Here is a 14,517-nt window from a genome sequence, read left to right on the forward strand (position 1 = left end):
TTTGGTGCATTTTAATTCTATACATTGGGAGTGAATGGGAAATTGTCAGCTACTTCGTCTACTTTATTCTAATTTAAGCATTTATTTATCTACAAGTTGATTTCCTCCATGCTTGCCAGGTAGACACTAGTCATTTCTGATGCACATGCCAATCACTGGCAAGAGGAAGGTTGGTGGGAGTCTAAGAGCAGGTTAGTTTCCCCACCATTTCAGGCTCGGAGTATGATTTCACAGCAGAGGAGGGATGAATAGTAAAATGAAATAATTTCTCTAAAATGCTCATTTTCACTTTCTGCAGCAAACAAGCCATGAAAAGGGAGCTTCAACAAGTGAGAATCCAGTAAAGGTCCTACAACAGACAGCTGGATTTGAGCACTTCAATCACACCTTCCCTTGGCAGATATGTGCACTGTGAATTGTAAGATGATTGTAAAAAGAGTTTATAGTTGGTAAACAGCCATAGATACGTAACCCCAGCCTCATTGGCTATTGAATTGTGAAATACGGTATACTAGAGGCATTGCTGCTAACATAATTTAGAGAAAACTGCATGTAGTTAACATACAATATGTACGTTTTGTATTTCTGCTAAAGCTTCTAGTTCATTGTCAGCAGTTTCTTTGTCAAGTTAAAAGCTGAAAATACAAAAAAGAAGAAAGAATATTGAATCTAAAGACAGAACTATATTTACATCTGTTTACTGTGGTGACTTGTCAATCTGAAAAGCTGTTAAATTTTGAAAAAATGCCAGTGGCTATAATACAACTATTTTCCTAGTTGAACTAGGGAGCCTTGTATTCAGCTGGCATTTACTTCCAGGTCATGTCTCTTCTCACTCGAGATTGAATAGAAGAAAGTTGAGTGGGTGCTTCCCTCACTATATCCCTCAAGGTAAATCTCCCAGTAGATAAAGTGAAGAGCTGCATTGTTGATATCTGCAGAAATATTTATGAACTGGACTATCTTGTAACTGACTGATAAAGAGACACTGAGACAATGGATAGTTATGACAGGAGATGGGTCAGTTCCGAACTACAGTAATGGAACATACTGAAGGATTCCTCTCCATTAAGTTGAGTTGCAGCAATTGTTATTCTCTTTTATGTTTGTAATTCCCTCTAGTTTCCTTCCATTCTGTTCTGAATGCTGTGGCTCCTTGTTGAGTCATGCTATTCTTGGGACTGGATTTCCTCTGATACCTCGCACGAACGACCATTAATTCAGTGTGAACCTATTTAGGCACAAAGGGAGGCATCACAGCTGAGCCCAGTCCTCGCTCAACATTCATTCACTCACATTTTCCTGCAGGCTCATGGGTTATTAGTAAGGAATTAGTATTGTGGCTGTTTTTTAATTCCCATTCCTGTCTCCACCAGAGGTCCTATTGCAGTCTTAACTGAGGTCAGCTAACTTAGTACCGACTGGGTATCGATCCTTGTATGAAACGTTAGCCAAGCTGTTCTAGTGCAGCTATAACACTGGCATCTACCTGAGAACATGTATAATTGGCCAGGTATGTCCCATCCACAAAAAAGTTAGGACAAATTCTAGTGCTGTCAAGCGCCTTCCAATCATCAGCAAATTGATGAAAGGAGTCAGCAATAGCACCATCAAGTAGTATCCTGGGCTTGGCCTAAATAGCCAAGTGGTTATGGTACTGGGTTTGTAACCCCAAGATCATGAGTTCAAATCTCACAATGGCAAACTATGAAACAATGTAACTTCATCTGAAACAGATGGAAACAGGTTTACTCAAAACAGTATCAAGAGTTCAAATCTCACAATGGCAAACTATGAAACAATGTAACTTCATCTGAAACAGATGGAAACAGGTTTACTCAAAAGAGTATCAAGTAGTATCCTACTATTCACCATCTACAAGTTTGTGATGATATTTACAATACTCAAGAGATTCAACTGTCTGTTTGCCAAGTGTTCCTGACACTGGGCTCAGTACCCATCCTCTTCACCTGCCAGTGTGGTTGCAGTATTTACACATACATATATAATATATATAATGTGTAGATTCCAACAACTCATTAAATTTACTCCCAATTGGAGCTCTGCAGCTTTTACCACCAAGAAGCAAAAAAGCAACAACTCATGGAAATGCCATCACCTCCAAGTTTTCTCTAAGCTACAAACCATCTTGACTAGGTGTTGTGTTCCTTCTCTGTTGGGTCACTTTGCTCAACAAACATGGTTGCACGCCTATCTAATAGTGAGTGAATTGGTACAAGATACTGCAGATGCAGAGACAAGTGTAAGATGAAGCACATGTTGCTTATTAACACATATAACAGAGCACTAGCACCTGTGCTTCTCCAGCCAGACCCTATTCTAAACTACTGATTACCATTAAAGCCCACACTACACAGCAATTGGGTAATACAATCACGTGATCAATCTGCTCGCATTCTCTTAAAGGTGTATTGTGCCTCAGATTACCACATCCCTCTCCCTTTACTCGAAAATACAATTTACAATCCTTACAATACATTAACTATTTACATCAATAAACTACAAATTCAGTCGCTCTGGAGGCTTCTTCAAACGTGTCGAATGTCGTAGTTCTAAGACTTTGGACAGTTTATCCAAGGCCTCCCTCTCAGGAGTCATCTATCCTCCAGGTTCTCCCGGAGAAACCTGTAAGTTTGTTTCTTTGACTCCCTCAAGCTCAACAAATCCTACAAGTATTTCCAAACCAAGTGGAGTTCCTTCCACATGTGATGTTGACTCCAACGGGAATGCTTTCACCCCCTTTCGGGCCCAATCCTTCTGCTGCCCTTCCCCTCCAAGTTCAACAATATGAAGGTCAACTGTCAGGAAGTTTCTTAAAATCAGGATGTGGGCAAGGCTAAATTCAACACGGTATGATCAGCATCCTGTTGTGTAAAAAATGTTTTCAGGGCCTTGTTAGTAATTCAGCTTTTTCTTCCCATGTGTCTTGTTTTGATGGGTTTTCTTCTTGGCGGTGCTGACTTTAATCTCGGCCTTCTTTACAATTTCCCTATTGGCCAGACTAGGCTCAGGTATAAGCTCAATTTGAGTGAACTCAATGGTTGAAGCTTCCAGCATTTCCTCAACTGTCAGCTCCTTTGAAATTCAGGGGTCTCTATTTTTAAAGCTTTCTTGGCTTTTACGTAGCTGATTCTTCAGCTCTTCCATATCTTTTTTACATTTGTTAGTTGTTTCCCGGAAAATTAAACATTGTTGCGTTTTCTTGACTAATTTATTCTTCATCTCGGCCAGAGATATGCTGAATTCTTTCTGTTCTTCCTCATACCTTTTTGGTGGTACAAATTGGGATCTGAGGGAATCTTTCAATATGCAAAAGTCCTTCAGCAGGTTTTCTTTCTCTTTTTGGAGGTTACTGACTTCAACTCGAACTCTGTCCTGAAGCATCACCTCTACGAGTTACTTTTTTTGAGTCTTTACATATTCCTTTTTCCATACAGTAACATTTCCTGCTTCTGACTGAGATCTCAGTACCTCTCAAGATTAATCTCTCTTAACCAGTTCCTTCCGGTGAGACTCAATCTTCTGCCTGTTATCACTATTAGGGTAGATTAATGGACTGATTTTCACATTGTACTGTAACCTTGCATATATCTCTTATTCGTATGTCTTCACTGGTATACGTTTTTAATTTAGCATCTAAATTTTCCAGATTTAATGAGTAGTCTCCTCCATTCAGATATTTGAATGTATGTTCCCCTATAACTGTCGTGAATGCTCCTGTATCCACCTCAATTTCAATGAGTTTCCCGTTGACTTTCACTGTCACGTTGATTGGCTCTGTTTTACCCATTTTTAAGTTGTGTAGTGAATATCTTGTGTGGTGTAAATATCTGAATCTGGTTCTTTTGGTGCATTTTGCGATTTCTACTTTTTTGCTTAAAGTTTTGTCTTAATCTGTCTTTACAATATCACATAATGTGCCCATTACGATGGCAGTAAAAACACTTGATTCCTTAGATTGTCGTTCGCTTGAAGGCTGTCTGGTTCCATTTCTGCTGTTATTATTGTGGGTTTTCTCTGTTAAACCATTGCTTTTTGTTGGTCTGTTAATGGCGGCTGTTTCCTGCCTTTCCGCGGAGCCCTGGGCTTCCGCACCATTTCTAACTGGTGTTTCCCTCCTGGCGCAATGGAGGGCACCATTTTGTGTTCTCTTGATTGCTTCTGAATCCGTGACTGTGTTCTCCATTGCGAGCGAAACTCCAGTGCCCTGCTGAAGTCTAAATTTGATTCTGACAACAACCTTTTTTGAATGGCGTCTTCATTAATCCCACATACTAATCGGTTTCTTAACATGTCGTTAATCGATGTCTCGAACTCACAGTGCTCTCTCAGTTGTTTTAAGGCTGCTACATAGCAAGCGACTGTCTCTCCAGGGGTGCAACACCTCGAGTTAAATTTAGATCGCTGTGTTGTTACCAAGGACTTCGTCTGAAAGTGGCTTTTCACAAGATTTACCAAGTCAACAAAGCTCTTGGAATCTGGGGCGTTGGGTGCTGTTAGACTACGAATAAGGCCCAATGGTTTACCGCCATATTTCGATAAGCGGATCGCTCATCTCTGCTCCTCCCCCGATATGTCGTTGGCCAAAAAGAAGAATGTTCAATATAATGTGACCAGTCATCAGTAGCCTGATCAAATGGTTCGATACGGCCACACTGTGGCATACTGGTGGGAGATAACTTCGATGACTATGATGAAGACTGTACTTACAATTTGCCTTGCAAGGTCCGGCTGATTTACTTCTGTTTACTTTTCGCGGCTTTCTTTAATGTTGTCGACTGATTGTATTTTGCCTCGTCGCCAGTTGTTATGTTTCTTCTCTGTTGGGTCGCTTTGCTCAGTGAACACAGTTACACACTTATCTAATGGTGTGTGAGTTGGTAAACAAGATTCTGCAGATGCAGAGACCAATGTAAGATGAAGCATGTGCTGTTTATTAACACAAGTAACAGAGCGCTAAGACAACCAGACCCTATTGTAAACAACTGATTAACATTGTAGCCTGAGCTACACAGCAATTGGGTAATACAATCACGTGGTCAATCTGCTCACTTTCTCTTAAAGGTGTATTGCACCTCAGATTACCACACTAGAACACCTATTGCTGTTCCTTTTTTGTTGCTGAATTAAAATCCTGGAATTCCTTCCTTAACAGTGTCCTTAACAGGAGGACATCACCACCAGGAATCCACACCAGCGACCTTCTCAGGATAACTCGTCCAGCTAAGCCCACATCCCAAAAAAATATTAAAGCTATAAATATTAAAATATAGTCAGAGCAGCAGAGGACAAGGGTACAGAGAGTACATGTGGGGCTTTAGAATGCATTGATCAGTCCACAGACAACTGTATTTAACTCTAATTAACATGCCACAACCATATGTATGGACTTTGTAGAGGGGCCAGAGAAGAGAAACAAAACTGATCCCAAGGATAGAAAGAGGATGAAGTCGGAGGTAAGGATACAGAAGACTATACTTTATAGTCTAGAAGGAAGGTGGTAAGGGTGAACTTAATTAATGTATATAAAATATGAATGGTACAGGTAGACAAGAAAAATTAAGACTATTACTTAAGGTTCAATCAGAAAAGTAGAGTGAAAAGTAAATTTAAAACAGTTAAGTAACAAGTCACCACTGTGTCAGTAAGAAAAACTTTCAATGATAGAGTTGAGAAACATTAGGAATAACTACTAGACAAATTACAGGAAGCAAAAGCATATAGGCAAACAAATGCCATATTGGGAGAACGGAAGTATTAGACAATGAGCTTTTATAGGCTATTTGTTTCAACTTGTAAGGGCATTTTTCTTCTTTATTACACTTGTTAACGATGCAAAAATAGGGGGCATTCGACAGTATTACAATCCTCGCTACTCAACATTCCCACATGTGGTGTGTGAAGATGACTTAATATAACTCAGCACGAGGAAAATCTGCTCCATTATATTTCTTAACACCCATCCTTTCTCATAGCTTCTCTTCAGCCATATACTGTACGGGGTGGCACCCCCATACATGGGATGAAATAGTCTTTCTGCTAGCAGTGAAGAATCTGTGTAAGATAAGTTTAGGTGGGCTCAGACCACTTCCTTATTGGCACAGGGCTGCATCATGAAAATGCACACAATTTATCACCAATTGGGTGGTATACCACAAAACTGTGGGCAGACTTAGGACAAAACATAGCAACAAGAATAAAGGAATCCAAAGTGATTTCCAGCTGAAACTATGCCTCCCACTGGGTGATTGCGCAGGACAACTGGTAGAAATTATAGAAGACATTGCCTCTGTGGCAGGAGCATATACTATTTTAACATAACACTTAATCCTTCCATAGAGGCCACATTTGAATGATAGAAAAAATATTTTTTGATGAAGAGCTCATTAATTCATCAAGGCCTTCAACTGATATACTATCACTGATTTAACTTGGTTGGATTTCCAAGTCACCACTGTGTCATATAACATAAAATGGATTGTCAAATGAATGTTTATATTTAATGATTACAGCATTAAACGTGAAACATTAAACATGAATCAACATTGAAAGCTTTTTGCAGTCGCTTGAAGTTTTCTTAGCCACTTACATACTTCACCATGACACAAGTGAGCTGAACAGAGGATTAAAAGTGGTCACAAATTAAAATGTAATCTGATCCAAATCAGGCGCTGCTTGAAGCTGTCTTGTATTCTTTACTGGTCTCACATTTCAGGTGTGTTGAGCTGTGATTTATTGTTCAAGGGATGGCCTATGATTTTTTTTTTGTTTGTAAGAATGCAAAGCTGTTTTACCGGATGTGTTGCTGGCATTCCCCCACCACAGCGCCCCCCCCCCCCCCCCCGGGCCACTCTCTGGCTCTATCTGAATGAATTCTTTATCTTCTAGTATTACACGACTTGCTGAGGATCTGGAGGCAGCTGCAGGCAAAATGCCTCAGGTATAGAGACAGTGCATCAAGTAAGTGTACATGTGTGAGGGCTCCAGTCAAAGCTGCATATTTCACTAAGAGTAAACCCTGTTATGTGGAGGATTGTTTGGATTTCAAATATTTTAAATTGAAGAAATAGAGCATAAACTACTGATGAAAATTTGACAGTGCTGTGGGTGCGGAGGTATTGAAATTCTAACATCATTCTGCCAACTTGTTCATTAAATTCAAAGTGAAGGGCCAATACCCATAATGCAGAACATCATTATGAGAAAGAAGATGAGATTAACTGGGAAGTAGTGGGCAGGAGACTCCAAGTTTGGCATTTGTAACATAGTTTCTCAAGCAGATTGCATTCCTTCTCCATGGTAACTGTCAGATGCTGCTTTGGTGAAATCACTGGTTAGAGCAGTGTCCAGATAAAAGCAGGCATCCTGGCTGATTTCTTACTCCTCATTGGCTCAGAGATCATGAGCCCAGTTGTACCACTCTCACCACTGCTTGGTTAAGATCTGCTGATTCAGATTAAATCAGATCGGAGTACTTCACTAATAAACCATCTGGTCTGGTGTTTGACATCAAACATCATGACGGTTTGCCAAAAGCAATAACTTGCATTGATATAGTGCCTGTATTGTAATAACCCCAGGCACTTCACTGAAGCATTATAAAGTAAAATTTGACACTGAGTCACATAAGGTGATATCAGGACGGATGAGCAAAAGCTTGGTCGAGGAGATAGGTTTTTACAGGCATCTTAAAGGAAGAAAGAAAAGTAGAGAGAGGCACAGAGGTATAAGGAAGGAATTCTACAGCTTAGGGCCTCAAAGGCAAGGCTACAATGGTGGAGCAATTAAAAATTGGGAATGCTCATGAAGCCAGAATTAGAAGAGTGCAGATATCTCAGACAATTATGGGGCTGGAGAGATTACAGAGGGAGGCAGGGATTTGAAAACAAGGATGAGAATTTTAAACTTGAGGCGTTACTTAACCGGGAGCCTTTGTAAGTCAGCGAGCACAGACGGATGTATAGGGTTTGGCGCAGGTAAGAACATGGCAGCAGAGATTTAGGTGACCTCAAATTTACAGAGGGTAGGATGTGTAGACTGGCCAGGGTGCTTTGGAACAGTTGTCTAGAGGTAACAAAAGCACAGAAAGGGTTTTCATTAGCAGATTTTCTAATGCAGGGGCAGAGTCAGGCAATGTTACGGAGATGGAAATCGATGGTCATGGTGACTATGCGGATATGCAGTTGGAAGATCATCTCAGGGTCACGAGGTTGCGAGAACTGTCTGGTTCAGTCTTAGACAGGCTCCCAAGGGAATCATGGGGAAATAGTCCAGTAATCTTTGTTAGAATGTGCAAGCTAAGGGAAGAACAGGATTGGATTGTATTGTAATACCAACCATGGACAAGCAACTTGCTGACATTCAATCTAAGGATTCAATCAATCATCCTAATTGTTATGTGTATATATCCGGCTTTCACCACTCCCACGAGATTACATCGTTTCTTGGTGGAGTGGGATGGTGAATGTATGTATTGTGATCCACTAAGCATCACAATTAGATGGGACAAGCCATTTGGACCAGTAAATTTTTTCTTGTCTGTTTTTTTTGCATGTTCATATGATTTTAGAATGAAGTTCCAAAGAAACCTGTGTACCTCAACAATAATCAGATTCTTCAGAAGACATAAAGGGGGAGCCACACTGGAACAAATAGTGCTATATCAGCATTAAACCAAGGACTGAGCATGAACTTTATCCATTAGAGGTATTTGTGTATTGCATTACAGTACTCAAGCACTTTGGATTAAACACATACCACCATAAGATTAGTTGAGGTCCATTCTTTGTGTCTTTAACAGAAAAACATTCATTGCCAAACCACATGATCACAGGAATTATTCCCACCCTCGAATCATAGTTACAAATATCATCAAGTGATCAATGTATGGAGACATATTCCTTCACTCATCGCTAGTTATCAAATATTTGGTAACATGCACCTATTGGATAAAATGCATTCTCTACCACTGACCAGCAGAATGTGCATCTCATTAAATAGTCAGTTATATTATAAAGTTGTAGGGTCATTTACGGCACAAATGAGGCCATTCAACCCATTGAGTCCATGTCGGCTCTCTGCAGAGCAAACCAGTCGGCCCCATTTCCCTGCTCTATCTGAATAGATCTACAAGTTTATTTCCTTCAAGTACCCATCCAATTTCTTTTTGAAATCATTAATCATCTCTGCTTCCACCACCCTTGTGGGCAGCAAGTTCCAGGTCATTAGGACTCGCTACCTAAAAATTCCTTCCTCATATCCCCCCACATCTCTTGCCCAAAACCTTAAATCTGTATCCCCTAGTCCTTTTACCATAAGCTAATGGGAACAGGTTTTCCTTGTCAACCTTATCCAAACCTGTCATGATTTGTACACCTCTATTCTTCCCTCAATCACCTTTGTTCCAAGGAGAATAATGCTAGCTTCTCCAACCTAGCCTTGTAACTAAAATCCTCCATTCCAGGAACCATTCTGGTAAATCTCCTCTGCACCCTCTCAAAGACCCTCACATCTTTCCTAAAGTGTGGTGACTAGAATTGGGCAAAATGCTCCAGTTGTGGCCTAACCAGAGCTTCATAAAGGTTCAGCGTAACTTCCCTGCTTTGTGCTTAATACCTCTATTTATGAAACCCAAGATCCCATATGCTTTGCTAACCACCCTCTCAATATGTCCTGCCACCTACAAAGGTCAATGCACATGAACCCTCAGGTCCCTCTGTCTCTGCACACCCATTAGAGCTGTGTCAGTAAATATATGTTGCCTCTTCCTAACACTGCTGCCAAAATGCTTCACTCCGCACTTCTCTATATTAAATTCCATCTGCCACTTGTCTGAACATTCTGCCAGCCTTGCTATGACATGATGCAGTCAATTTGTATCATCTGTACTGTTTGCCAACAATTCAAGTTTGCAAATTTTGCAATTTTGCTCTATATTCCAATATCCAAGGAATTTATGTATATCAAAAAAGCAGAGGTCATTGACCCTTGGAGAATACCACTGTCTACTATCCCGAAACCAGTTTGAAAAATAACCATTTATCACAATTCACTATTTTCTGTCCTTAAGTCAAGTTTTTTTTATCCAAGCTGACACTTGGCCTCTTATTTCATGAGCCAATATTTTGTTAATCAGGCTTTTACATGTTACTTGATAAATTTTTTTTTAGCATGCTGGCATGTATCATACACCCTCTTTTTTGTTTCATCATATTCTTTATTTCCCCCAACATCCAATGAGCTCTGGCTTTGGTTCCTCTGCCTTTCGTCCTTGTTGGAATATATCTAGACTGTATTTGAAGCAGTTCCTCCTTAAAGATTATCCATTCTTCCGTTAGTTTTTTTCTGTCAGTCTTTGATTCCATTTTACAATCACTAGATCTCTTCTCATCCCATGAAATCAAAATAAGAAAATACAATGTTTAGTTTTTGCCAAATGATGCTCAGGCAGAAGTGTCAACCAACACACAATTGCCAGGGGAACTAATTCTTCTGAAGCTTCACCTTATGGGCTGATGCCAGAAAACTCAGCCATAAACCCTGTCAAGGTCCTTGATGCCAAATACATTGCTTTGTGCTGGCTGCTTTTGATGAAATCAAGGATGTTTTTTTGAATGTTATCCAATTTATATTGTGCTTTTAGCAGTAATAGTGCAATAATTTTGCTATTTATGCCACGCTAACCATTATCTGAGCCTTGCAAACCCCGTTTTCATTTATCTCAAATGACACTCTTGTATGTCCAAAATATTCCACAATTGTCCTAAGGTGGGGCTGAATTTGTATGAAAATGGTTCAGAAACAAACCAGATTCAAGGTTTTAAAAATAAATCCAATTCATCTTGGCTTATGAGTTTCACAGTGCTTTTAATTATATTACAAACACTTCTATGTTCTTGTCTTTTTAAGTGTATCATGCAGGATTTTCTGCTTCTACGCTTGACAGCCTATTTGGCTATAAAACACAGGGCAGTGATGAACAAAGCTGGACATCAACTCTGAACAGTAAATTGATGAAGATGACCACCAATGGGATTCCTTTCATAATTATTGCAACAGTGTGCATCTGTGATAGCTTTGGTCAGGGATAGCATCCCTGCCTCTGAGGCAGGGGTTATGGGTTCAAGCCCCATTCTGGGTACTGCAGCACCTAATTTAGACTGCAGTACTGAAAGGGTGTTGCACCACTGGAATGCTTTTGGATGAGATGTTAAATCAAGGCTCTGTCTGCCTATTCTGGTGGATGTAAAAGATTCCATGCACACCTGAAAGAAAAGCAGGGAATTCACAGTGAAGGTGCTGTTCACTTGGTGTCCTTGGCTAAAACTTGTCTCTGCACCAAAAACAGATCTGCTCATTGATATACAGAATGTAAATTGGCTATATAATAAGGGTGACCACACTTAAAAATAATTAATTGACTGTGAAGTGTTTGAAACTTCCTATGGGAATAGCAATTTCTTGCTATTGTCCAATGGCCTGTGGTGTCAAATGTACGTAAGTGGATATAAAGGGATGCTCCTGCACCTTGTAACACTCAGCTGTAGATTTAAACTTTATAGGATAGCGCAAAATAAGTTTTAATTCAATAGAAATAAAAATGAGAGAGATGTAAAACAGGCTGCCAACTCACTGTTACCTGTATTACACTATTGTACAAAGTCAATACGCTTGAAGAATTTTAACTTGTATAAGGTTACAGAGAACACTTGTACCTGATGATATTGTATCCCAGCAATAGTCAGCACCTTCAGGAAAGATGGAGAAACAGCTGAAATGATTTTGGAACAGTATGCATTCATAAGCATCAGTCTACATAAGCAGATAAAATCTAACTTTCTAGCTAACCACAATGAGGAAATCTCTGTGACATTGGACTCCAAGGCAAATGTCTTTTTTTATTATTAACATTACAAAGATGAAGATTTCTCATTACTATAATCATTAATCACTGGGGGATATCCTGAGCAGGCAATTTGGCATCTTGTCAAAATTCTCATTAATCATCTAAGCTGTGTTTATGTGTGGGGACCATCATGCATGCAAATATTCATGCACATTCATTCATCTGTGTTTGGATTTTTATGGGGTTGTATGTTTTCATGATCTCAAGCTCCTGTGTATGTTTGTGTGTGACTGTTCATGTGCATTCAGGTGTGTTTATGTATGTGAGTAATGTGCATTTCTGTATATGTATGTGAGTATGTGTGTTTGTGTGTAGAGGGAGTAATTTACAAGAAATAATCTTTTGAGAGTATTATATGGGATCATTGAAGCTGTTAAAAGCAGAATGATGGTGGCAACAAACTGCAATGAATTACTCGTTAAATAGGAATGAATGAGAGATACAAACCATTTAAAAAAGTTGTTAGTTGCTGCCCTCTCATCTAAGGCTTGACAGCATAATGAATGTTTTTAAGCATACAAATAGGTCTGTAGCTGAAGTAAACCAATCAATTGATAGAGCTCAACTGAGGCAGCTACTGAACACCTTAGAAATGGCCTTAACAACAGAGATAGTAAAAAATTAAAAGTTCTTCCAGGATTCCTGATTGCTATGCTGGGAAGTGGCTATGGTTTGGATATTGAGTGAGGGCAGGATTGCACTTGCTTGCCTTGTCCTGCACACCATAATAGCCTGCTGGAGCTGACTGGTCTAAGCTCACATTAGGTAAATGGGCACTGTACCAGAGAGTCATGAGCACCTGTGGGACTTGGCAAGAATCAACAACATCAGGAGTAGATAAGAGAAAACTGAAAAAAGAGAATGCTCTTTGGTCTAACAAGACCAATCAGGCTCAATTTATAACCTTACAGCTTGAAGGAAGACAGGTTCAATCAGGTCAGCAACACATAGTTCTGATCTTTGTTAATCTTTTGATAACTGACAAGAAAAATTGAAAACAAAATTAAGGAGGTTTCTTTTTACCTTGGAGAATGGGTTTGAAATCAGGAAATTCCACCAGCTTTAACGAGTATATACCTGTTTTGAAAGTAAATGTCAAGGGAAAGAATTTTTTTCTTCTCTTTGTTGACATTATTTCATCCAAATTTCTAATTAGTTCCAAACTACGATTGAACCTGTGAAAAGATGTCAGAGATGACTCAGTGATAGCACTCCCACCTCTGAGTCAGAAGGTGAGACTCCACAGGCTTGAGCACAAAATCAAGACTGCCACTCCCTGTGCAGCGTTGAAGGAGTGCTACGCTGTTGAAGGTGCTGTCTTTCATATGAAACATTAAACCAAGGCCCTATCTGCCCTCTCAGGTGAATGAAAAATATTCCATGACAGTATTTCGAAGAAGAGTGGGGAATCCTTCTGATGTCCTGGTCAATACTTATCCCTCGCCCAATATCACTAAAACAGATTATATGGTGATTATCCTATTACTGATCATGGGATCATTCTCTTTGCAAATTAGTTGCTGATCTTCCTACATTGCAGCAATGGCTACACTTCAAAAGTACTAATTGGCTGTAAAGTGCTTTAGGGTGTCCTGAGGTTGTAAATGGTGCTAAATAAATGCGACTTATTTCTTTTTCTGTTTCATTTGTACAAAATTATTAATAATGGCTGAATTTTATCTTGCTAAGGTTTTAATTATTTGTGTGGAATTACAGTTTTCCTTTGCCACAACTCGTGGATACTTCAAAACCGATTAACTTAAATGGCTAACTGTTGTAAGGTGAGTTCTTTCTGTGGTGGCTTCATTCAGCTGCATAGTTGCTTTTTTCAGCACTACTCATTCTGAAGAGTTGGCAAAGTGCAAGTGAATGAGAAAAGTTCAACGCTTAAAATAAACGTCTCAGACTCTGGGCAGGGTACTCCCTTGTCTGCCTCCTGCTCTCCACATTCTCCTTCGTCTCTGCCTCAACCCCTTATTCGTCTTCTTACTGCCTCTTTCTTCACCACCTCAGTCCTGCATCTCCCCCTCTGCCCCATCTACTTCTCCCTTTTGTCTCCATCTATACCTCTCCTGCCCCATCTCCTTCTTTCACACCCTCTTTCTCTGCAGCTAAATTCTCTGAATTTCTTTTCAGGGTGCAGGTGACACTGGTAAGGTCACATTTACTGCACATCCCTAGGTATCCTGAACAACTGAGTAGGTTACTAGCCTACTGTAAATGTCATTAAGTGTTAACTATATGGTATGAACTATATTGTGGTAAAGAATCAACCAAGTATCTGGGACTGGAGTCAGATATAGGCTAGACTGGGTAGGGATTATAGATTCCTTTCTCTGAAGGGCATTAATGATCTAGTTGGCTATTTGACACTAATGCAGCAATTTTCATGGTTATTTTTCTGATGCCTGTCTACAAATCACCAGATTTATTAAATTCAATTTCACAACTTGGCATGGTGGGAGTTGAATTGACAATCACTAGGTTGTTCATCCTGTACCATAACCACTGTTGTATCAAGAATATGAAGAAAAACATTTCTGTTGAGAGAGAGCACAGTATTCCTATTCTCACCGAATTCTTACACACCT

General features: G+C 39.7%; 1 long non-coding RNA gene across 1 annotated transcript in view; it reads right to left on the minus strand.

Annotated features, from left to right (window-relative positions):
- Positions 1–9,801: 9,801 nt before the first annotated feature.
- Positions 9,802–14,517, minus strand: part of LOC121272650 — a 69,386-nt gene continuing 64,670 nt past the window's right edge. The window contains exons 3-4 of the long non-coding RNA XR_005941897.1: positions 11,736–11,768; positions 9,802–10,403 (exon numbers count right to left, since the gene is read on the minus strand). This is a non-coding gene — a long non-coding RNA (uncharacterized LOC121272650). The remainder of the gene's footprint in view (positions 10,404–11,735; positions 11,769–14,517) is intronic.

The sequence above is a fragment of the Carcharodon carcharias genome, chromosome 34 (assembly GCF_017639515.1).
Source record: "Carcharodon carcharias isolate sCarCar2 chromosome 34, sCarCar2.pri, whole genome shotgun sequence".
Classification (NCBI taxonomy): domain Eukaryota; kingdom Metazoa; phylum Chordata; class Chondrichthyes; order Lamniformes; family Lamnidae; genus Carcharodon; species Carcharodon carcharias.